Genomic DNA, 9,614 nt, shown 5'->3' on the forward strand with positions numbered 1-9,614 from the left:
ATAGATTAAATTCCTTTTTCTTTTCTGCTTTGTCCATTCTGGAGATGAAAATCTCTATGTATCCATTAATGTCTTGGCTTTTTCATATGTGTTATTTAATAATCATTTATTTTTCCCTTTAAAACACAATTAAAAAATATATTTAAAGGCATTTTTCTAATCCTAAGAACATTTAGAGTTTTGCTTTTCTTTATGCTTATTCAATAAATTCTCGAATACAGTAATAAGAGACTAACTCTGCTCCTTTTTATATCTTAGATCATATTACCTCACTTAATAGCCATGCAATTCTAGTTTCTTATACATTGTATACCTCAAAAATTTTTAAATGTCCTTGGAAAAATTTTACCGTGGTCATTTATAGCCCAGAAGTCAATATGTAGCAACTTTCAGAGAGAAATTTTTAGATGATTTATTCATTTAATCTATATCAGTCCCATTATGTATTTTATGTATTGTTCATCTCCTTACTCAAAGTAAGTGTTCTATAACCAAAAACTTTAATTTTTTTTGTTTATTGTATATCCTGCGGTCCATGGTCCATAGTAACTCCTAATAAATAAAAAATAAAATTTAATATGTATACATTTTATTCTCAATATATGCAAATATTTGTAGAAATGAAAACTAATGATTTATGAGTCATTTTTCACCAGACGGTGCAGGAGCCCCTTTTTATCAGTAAGCTCAAGGTTACTTCGTCACAATTTCAAAAGATGTAAAGATGACTGCCCACTAGCAATGCACACTGAAGGACTTCTTCAGAAACGCATCAGTAGGTGGTTCTGTAGTTCTATGAACATCAGAACACACTTACAGAAATACAAATGTCAAGCTAAACGCAAATTACATGGCCCCGATACAATTCAGAGACACCATAAGCAAAAGATGCTTCATAAAGCTCTGTGAACTACAGCACACATTTTCACAATGATGTAGAGCCTAATTTTCACTCTCAAGTATTCTGTTGTATACTTAGTAGTACAAGCTGTGTAATCTTTTGGTTCTACAAATGACATCACATTAGGAGTGATTAGACAAGCATAGCCATGCACATGGAAGGAATGCATCACACCGTGGCATTATTGTTACCTGAATGCCACTCACTAGACCATAACCATTTTTCAGTCATTGTCTCTTAAGGCACTGTGGAAATACAGTTCATTAGTGATCAGAATGTCTTATGTAGTTTTTTACTTATATGTTCTGGTTGCTGGTTTTGTGGTTTTTATATTTTTTCATTTGTGTATGTGTATGTCTCTGAGTGTGTGTGTGTGTGTGTGTGTGTGTGTGTGTAATTTTAAAGTATTGCTTGTTTTGTTTTCCCTGGTGTTTTCTAAAGAGAAAGGAGAAAAGGGGCATGGACGTATGTGGGAGTTGGGGGAAGATCCAACATGAGTTGAGAAATAGGAAACTATAATCAGAATATAGTGCATGAAAAAAGTATTTTCAATCAAAATAATATCTTATGGTGGCTCATGATTATTATCACATGCTTATGATGTTACTATTGGTGTTAATTTTCAACTATAAACCTTGATCCTTGATTCACTAACATGTATTTGGTGTGTGTGTGTGTGTGTGTGTGTGTGTGTGTGTGTAGAGGAAGAGAAAGAGAAAAAAGGAAAGAGATAACCATTCATAGAGAAAAAGGAGGAACAGGTAGAAAAGAAAGAGAGAAACAAGAAATAAGTAATCACTTTAATTATTTCTGATCAGTAATATCTGAAAATCATAGCAAACTTCAGTTTATTGACATATTTTGGCTCTTCTTATAAAAAAAAGCCCCAATTACTGGTATTTGAATAAGATAAATCAACAACATAAATTTCTAACTAGGCAGTGAATACTGCAGTCTCATGTAGATGCACGATTCTCTTTTGAGCTTAAAGGATTTCCTTAATATGTAATTTTTAAAAAACTATTTAATGCTCATGTCTAGAGCATAATGAAGATGAACAAAAGAAAGAAAATGTGACATATTTTCTGCCAAACAATATTTTTTTTCAGTCATAGACTTGTGTATCGGTCCCTTCCTCTTCAGTGTGGAGAGATTTGCTATAATGGCTTAAAGATTTTTGAGATTTATTAGGAAGATTTTAAGCTTCCTATGCCCTTCCTACTTAGTTGGAGAGTGTGAGTGTGTGCCTGTTAGTTGTTGGCAGACATTTGAATCATTTGCCTACTTTAATACTGCAGTAGATTAGGAAAATATCTGACAAACACTACCTTGAGATAGAACAAAATACCTGAAAAGAAATTTAATAGAATAAATGGGCCAATATTTGGAATGATTTGAACAAAGACCACAACATCTTGCACAGGTGCATGTTATATGATTTGTTAGCAACATAAAATTCACCCTCAGTTCCTCCAAAATTATAAAATTAATTTGAGACCCCTTTTGATAAGAAATTATTATGTTTATATTGATATTCCCATAAATAGGATTGTATACAACTGAACAAGACACAGTTCTGTTTTCTTTCATTTATTTGCTGTTATTCTATACAATGTTATCTATATAAAGGAAATACAAATTTTCTCATGGCAACTTTCATTCACTTGGAAAAGCGAATCTTGATTTTCTCTCTAAAGTACCAAATTATTAAGCAAATAATAATCATTTTTTCAGTAATCTTGGTCTATTTTTTGTTTTTGAATTTGTTACTGCTTATTAACTGACCAGATAGCAAAAATACTGTGGGAGGCACCTCAGTTTATCTGAAAAAAAAAAAAAAAAGCCTGTTAATCCTGTCGAGTATTCTGTATTACCAGCATCTCCATTTTTCACAAAATGAGGCCCTTTTTTTTCCAGTTCTACCTAGTGGAGAAGATAATTTAAAGAGCCTTAAAGGGTTTCTGTCTCTCTAGATCTCATTAAGTCCTGCATGCAGAATTCCATATTTACCAAGAGGTCTAGCAATCAAGACATTATCTGTGAAGGCTAAACACTTCTTATGGATTTTGCCATAGCCATGCTTGTAGAACACCTCATTTACTGGCTTTAGCTTGGGGTATTCTCATGCAATGTAAGATTTCACAATCCTCGGAACGTTAATTGAAGCCTTACTGGGCTTAACAAAGATGCTGCTGAAGATCTGGCACAGGCGAAACAACTGCAACACCTTGCAGACCTTGGGGGTTAAACCCTTGCTGTCTTGAGTTCTGATGGCAAATGCCAACTTTGTTCTGCAGGTACAAAGCAGTTTCAGCTTTTCATACCCTGCTAGCCATTCTCTTCTTAGTCCTGTATTACTTGTGATACTGCTTTCTTTCTGTCTTTATTTTTTTTTCATAGATATGTTTCCTCCTTGCCTTTCAAAGGAGTTTGGGGAGCTAATTACTTCCAGCAGGAGCTTCACTTTCAGGATTTCTCTCAGTTTTTCTGAATGTTTTCTTTTGCAGCAGGAACCATCTTTTACTTATCCAGTACAGCCTCGTGGTTCCAGCCAGAAAAAGAGCAATCATCTGGGTCGAAGCATAACTTCGGTAATTTGCTTATGTAGTTCTCTTAGGTGTAGGAGGAAGGTTGCTTGTTTGGCCCCGAACACTTAGCCCTGAAATCATCACAGAAAAACTGCATTAATTAAATCGCTGCTTGGTCTATTAGCTCTAGCTTCTTATTGGCTAACACTCACATGTTGATTTAACCCATTTCTATTAATCTGTGTATCGCCACGTGGCGGTAGCTTACCAGATAAAGTTCTGGTGTCTGTCTCTGGAGGGGCTACTTGGCTTCTCTCTGACTCTGCCCTTTCTTTCTCCCAGCATTCATTCAGTTTAGGCTTTCCATCTTACCTTTATTCTACCCTATCAGGCCAAGCCAGTTTTCTTTATTCAGTAATAGTAATCACAGCATACACAGGAGAATACCATATCAATTAGGTCATAAAGTGCACAACTCTTTCTTTAGTACAAAAGAACTCTTGTCTTTCATAGTGGTCTTTGCAGTACATTGTCAGAAGCATTTTTTTTATAACAGCCATGGTTGTAATTGAATTTCAGTTACTGCTTTTCTTTTTCTGATAAAACATATATCCTGTCCACAAGGAAACCAGTAACTGACTTATAATTGTAGATGACCTTCTTTCTTTTATTGAGTAAATATTTTGCTAAACTTCACAATAATTTAAGTAAACTTTTTCTATTTTTAAATCAAATCTTCTAGGTTCTACTTTTGCAAAATAGAAAATAGCTGCAATTAGTAATTGCATGCATACTGTGTTATTACTGTTAAGGCTGAACAGTTTCACATGAGTAATTTCCTTTTCCGAAAACAATAACAAATGCTATTAACTTTGACGAGTATTATAGGTCGGTTTCAAACTAAAATGCTGTCTGTTGTTCAGTGGTATTCAGTCATAAAATATCTTGATGAGTAGCCTCTCTACTACTGTGTTTCAGGAAAATTGTCTAGATTATACATTGAAATTCTGATGTTTTCAACAAATTTGCATTTGTATCAAACAAAACTGTACCATCAGGATTCGCATATATTTCATTGAACATACAGCACATAATCAATGGTCTTAAATCCCCGCCATTAACTCAGAGGTCATACTGTCCCATTCAAATGAAAAATACCAGCATGACAAACAATTTGTATTTAATATACCTTCTTTTTAATCTTGAAACTAGCCAAGAAATTTACTTTACCTAATACTGCAAGCATATCTCTACAGAAAAGAGTCCTATGAATTCTGTTTAGTGATTGTGTCTTCTTTCCAGGTTTTTAGACTTCATTCTGGTGTCATATATAAAATAACTTATTAAGTATTAAAATGTGATCACACAAATACCTGGGGATGCTGTATGTACAGTTAGCTAAAATGATCAAGTCAGTATCTTCAAATTATGTTCCATGATATACTGGCTCTTCAGGATACTGGTGTATGCCATTACCAATCAAAATAGTCTTATTGCCTATAGGAGGAATTGCCTAAATCTAATATACATCATGCTCTTCAAATCAAGCTTTACTCTTTTAAATTTCTTCAATATTTTATAACAATTTATTATTTCCCCAAGAACATCTTCTGAAATAAAATAAACTATAGAATAATCTTGAGTCTAGGGATAGCTTAGTTTTAACATATTGAAACATGGGGATTCAAGTTAGATCAGTATCCATGTAAAATGCAAAGCATTTTGGAATTTGTCTAAAATCTGATTGTAGAGGTGGACATAAGGGAAACTATGTTAGTCTACCTAATGTGTGAGCCTTGGGTTTCAAAATACAAGGCAGTCAGTGCTGGAGGAACGATACTGATGTTTGCCTCTGACTTTCACACACACACACAAACATACATTTTTTTCTCTCTCTCAAGCACACATACACACAAACGTGCACATATACAAACACACATACACATGCATGTGTACACACACACAAACACACAAACACACTTATCTAAACACACACACCCCACATACAAAAAATATGCTTGAAGAAAACTAACGTAATTAATGCTAAAATAAAAGTAGCCAACTGTAGTAAATGTATTATTCTATTGGTTTTTTTACCCCTTATTAAACTAAGATGTCTTGTTTAGTGCTCACTCCTCAATTATATTACAGTTATGTATGTGTGGTGAAGAGCATATAATGATGTGTGTGTGTCATGGTGTATGTGTACACGTCAGAATACAGTTTTCAGGGGCTGGGTCTCTCCTTCCAGCATGTAGGTCCTAAGGATGAAACTCAGGTTATTGTGGCAATACACAGATTAATAAAAATGGGTTAAATTAATATGTAAGAAGCTAGAGCTAATGGGCCAAGCAGTGATTTAAATAATACAGTTTCTGTGTGATTATTTGGGGTCTAAGCCATCTGGGCATTCGGATGGGGTTTGTGAGCAGCGTGTTGTGGCTTGCTTGATGGCAATGTGGACTGGCTGTGTGCCTGACTGAAAGTGATGTGGTGTGCATGGCTCTCAGAGGCACAAGCAACTCCACCATGCTGGATTGGGCAGGCCAAGCAGGAAGTACCATATTTGACCTAGTAATGCCACAGCTTAAGTTTTAAGAAGCGCTTAACATTTTAAGAAGCACTCCTGGACAGTACATAATTACATATACACAGGACAGATTCAGGCACAAAAGACCTCTAAATGAGTCACAGTATTGGATAAATGTACATAAGCTGGAAAGAAAAAATAAAATTAGTATACTTTGCATTGGTATGGATCTTGGTTTATTCATACAAAGTTTTAGGTCAATTATGTTATAAGTATATTTCTGCTCTTGATTAAGGTATTATGTTTGTGCATTAATTTCAAAATGTAATGTATATTCAAAAATATAGGTTAATAGATAATCATCTATAATATTCAAGCCTGTAGTCATGTTAGTTATATTTTCTAAATGTATTGATATATTTCAATTAGATAGGTATTCTTCAAATCTTTCAGAGACCTTCAAAATATAGCATTTAAAATGTTTTAAAACTTAAGATTTTTCTTGACAATGCAACACTTCTGCTCCTGGCAGCATCAATCTACTTCGAGAGAAAGATGGGCATCAAAAAGGCTCTTTATGGAGTTAGCTAGCCATTTGGGCAAGAAACTGCTCTTGCCTGGACTGCTTCAAAATCTGAATATACAGGACCCACAGGGAAATGACTGCTAAACTTGCCTAAAAGTGAGTCCGTACTTCAGGGTTCCTGCTTCATGAAAAAGTCTGCTAGACATTCTACAGGATACAGAAAAAAAGTGACTGACAAACTGCCAATATAGGCAGACCTGTCTTTAAAATTTCCTGCTTCAGGTTATCTAGCTTGGTGGGAAGCTCCTTTACACACACAATCATTTTTGACTGCCTTTGGGTAGTATTTACTCTCAAATTTCCTATTTTCCTATATACTCAAGCTATAAACCACCTCAAAGAAAATGTAGATGGAAATATTATCAATCTTGTTCCTCATAAAAACTAGCAAACTTTAGTTTCAGTTATACTACACCTATTATTATACAAGAATGTTTTTGCTTCTCACATTATATAAAATGTTTTAGTCGCTTGCTTTTATATCTGCTCTCCTTAGATTAGGGAGGTGTTCCTATAAAGGTCTAGATCTTGTTTTCACTGTGTATGTCACAACAGTCTGAAGGATTTTTAGAACGTAGACTTTCACAATTGTTTTTCTGGATATTACTTGAACAATAGACCTCGTGTCTGTTGCCTTTTAAAGAACTGCTGGATTCCTTGACTAGAAATATGCAGAATGGCAAGTGTCAAGGTCTGGATGTGACGCTTGCTTGTATATTTATTTCCAGGCTAGCTTCCACTCTGCACCCCAAACTTTCTAATCCACAGATGTTTCTGTCAGTTGCTTAGTCTCCTTGCTGCAGTTTTTGTCTCTCAACTTGAAATGTGCCTTGAAAGAAGCTGAAAACATGGTGATTACAGTTCAGCAAATTAAGTTCTACAATGGCCTAATTAGAATGACAAATTGTTCCATTCTTTCTTTAGAATATTCCCATCACATCTACTGAAAAATGCACAAAACAAATGAGGCATTCAAAAGTCTTGCTTAATTCCCTCTTCACTTTCGAAGGAGGGACCAGAATTGAAAACAAACGGGAACCCTAAAAATTTGAAAGCTATAAAATAAAGATCATAAAAGATGGACCTTGAATTGAAATACATTAGCAATTAATAGTATTTTAAAATGATATACATATATAATGTAGTCCCCTATCTGGCCAAAGTCATAGCAATTTTAAGATTTTTGCCACATTTCTTATTTTCCTCCAGAGACTCTTTATCTTTGAAGGACACTTAATCTTCTTTTCAAAATTCTTTAAATCTAATACCTAGAATTTTTGTGGAAATGATATTGAATTGTATTTAATGAGATATATAGATACAGCAGGTTTGGAACATTCTCTATTTATATTATTAGTGGCAAGTTCTAATACAAGAGCAATAGCATCAGTTTTAAAGTTCCACCCACTATAACAGGTCCAAACTGAAATCTATTTGAACTCTTTTTATAATCCCCACTGGGAACAGGATCACACCCAAGCTAATTCTATTATAAAACTTAGTGAACTTATTTAATTTCCCTTAAGTGCATTTAAATTATATGTGGCTGTTTTATTCAGAATAACATGGGATGAAGATGGTATGCTTTTCACTTATGGCTGTACTGGTGATCCATGAATTATTTCTGGTTTACTCAGATTTACCAAATGCTTCTGGACCTCAGTTATAATCATGGTTTCACCAGTTCATCAAAAGTGTGTGTGTGTGTGGTTCTGTGTTTCTTTAATGAAGACTTCAGGTTAATTTTTCCACAGTTCTTCTAGTTATAAATTATAGCTATAAATTTCAAATTGTCAGCAAAAAAAGTTATGGTGCTGCTGTTATACTATTGTATACACTGTACTAAGGCAAGTTTTTCTTTAAATGATATTTTTCCCCAAAGGGGCCATCATATACAATGAAAGTGTGTATCAACTTTACTAAGGAAGCAAGCATGTCACACCTATGGCTAATTGACTGAATTTCTGGGCTGGCTTTATAAGCTGAAGGCTACTAAATTGTGCTCTTATAAATCAAAGGTCAAATCTGACAAATCAGATAAACTGTTCTTCTTTTACTTTTGTGTTGTAAATTTAGCTTGACATAATGGACAGAGGGTCATTCTGACCGAGTTTGGGTCTGGAATGTTGTGACATTCTAGAAACTATTGGTATCAAATAAACTGTGTTGAGCTAGAGTCAGGTTTCCTTTGAGTAAAAGTGGAAGATAAATAATCAAATGGCTCCCAGACAGCACTAAGATCATCAACTAGTATAGCATTGCTCAAAATAAGCTGGCACAAAGTTACATTCAGTTGAGATTAGTATACTTGGTAGGAATATAGATGATGAGTATCAGCCTTCCTTTGGAAAACAAAAACAGAATCATTAAACAAAACTAAACAAAGAAAAGAAGAGCAATAAGGAAAAAATAATAGTATTTTTGAAAATGGAAATTGTTTAAAACATAGATAAACAAAAGCAAATTCACAATGTTTTCTATAATTAGTGAATACACATATTTAGAAGTGGGTGTTGAAAACACTACTAGGAAATTTATTTAAGAAGCAGTTATAAGCATTTGTTTTTGTTTAAATAATTTATTTAACTTTATTTAATGGAAATTGGTGTGAAGGTATCAGATGCCCTGGACCTGGAGGTACAGACAGTTGTGAGCTACCATATAGGTGCTGGGAACTGAACCTGGGTTCTCAGAAGGATAGCCAGTGCTCTTAACCCCGGAGCCATCTCTCTAGGCCTGTCATGGTGGTGTATACTATTAATCCCAGTATTCCAGAAGCAGAGACTAGCCAATCTCTGTGAATTCAAGGCCAGACTAGTCTACAGAGTTATAACCTTTCCTTAGGCAAGATTCACCAGATATTTTGCACACTCTTTCCAACTATATCAACCACCCATCCATTCACTCTCTAGTAAAGAGTGGAATTTTAATTTTCAACAGAAAACATCAAAAGGTCTCTAGATGGCTCACATATCATGGAATTAATCAGAAAAAAACTTTTATTTGTTGAATCCCAGTGCATAACCATGTTCATCCTAGAGACCCACCCACCTTCTATAGCACTGGGAT

At 34.4% G+C, this 9,614-nt stretch overlaps 1 pseudogene; it reads right to left on the reverse strand.

Annotated features, from left to right (window-relative positions):
- Nucleotides 1-893: 893 nt before the first annotated feature.
- The window catches only part of LOC113458167, a 76,388-nt pseudogene continuing 67,667 nt past the window's right edge, over nt 894-9,614 (reverse strand).

This window comes from Microtus ochrogaster, unplaced genomic scaffold (assembly GCF_000317375.1).
Source record: "Microtus ochrogaster isolate Prairie Vole_2 unplaced genomic scaffold, MicOch1.0 UNK6, whole genome shotgun sequence".
NCBI lineage: Eukaryota > Metazoa > Chordata > Mammalia > Rodentia > Cricetidae > Microtus > Microtus ochrogaster.